Genomic DNA, 279 nt, shown 5'->3' on the forward strand with positions numbered 1-279 from the left:
ACCCGGGGTTCCAGGCCTTTCCCGGGTCCCTTCCAGGTTTGCCTGGTTGCGAGCATCCACCCATCTCGAGGCCAGGCAGTGCGTTCGCAAGGATGCTCGGCCCTCTCCCAACCCGCGGCCTCCTCCCCTCTCCCCTGCTGCTGCTGCTGCCGCGAAAACCAGGAGAAGTGGAATGCGCACGGCGAAGCGCCGCGCGGTTACGGCGGCACTGGGCATGCTCGGCACCCAGGGCAGGTTTGGGCGGCGGGGCGGACGCTTCCTTACTAGCCGGGCGCCCGA

This window comes from Ailuropoda melanoleuca, chromosome 3, assembly GCF_002007445.2.
Source record: "Ailuropoda melanoleuca isolate Jingjing chromosome 3, ASM200744v2, whole genome shotgun sequence".
Classification (NCBI taxonomy): Eukaryota; Metazoa; Chordata; class Mammalia; order Carnivora; family Ursidae; genus Ailuropoda; species Ailuropoda melanoleuca.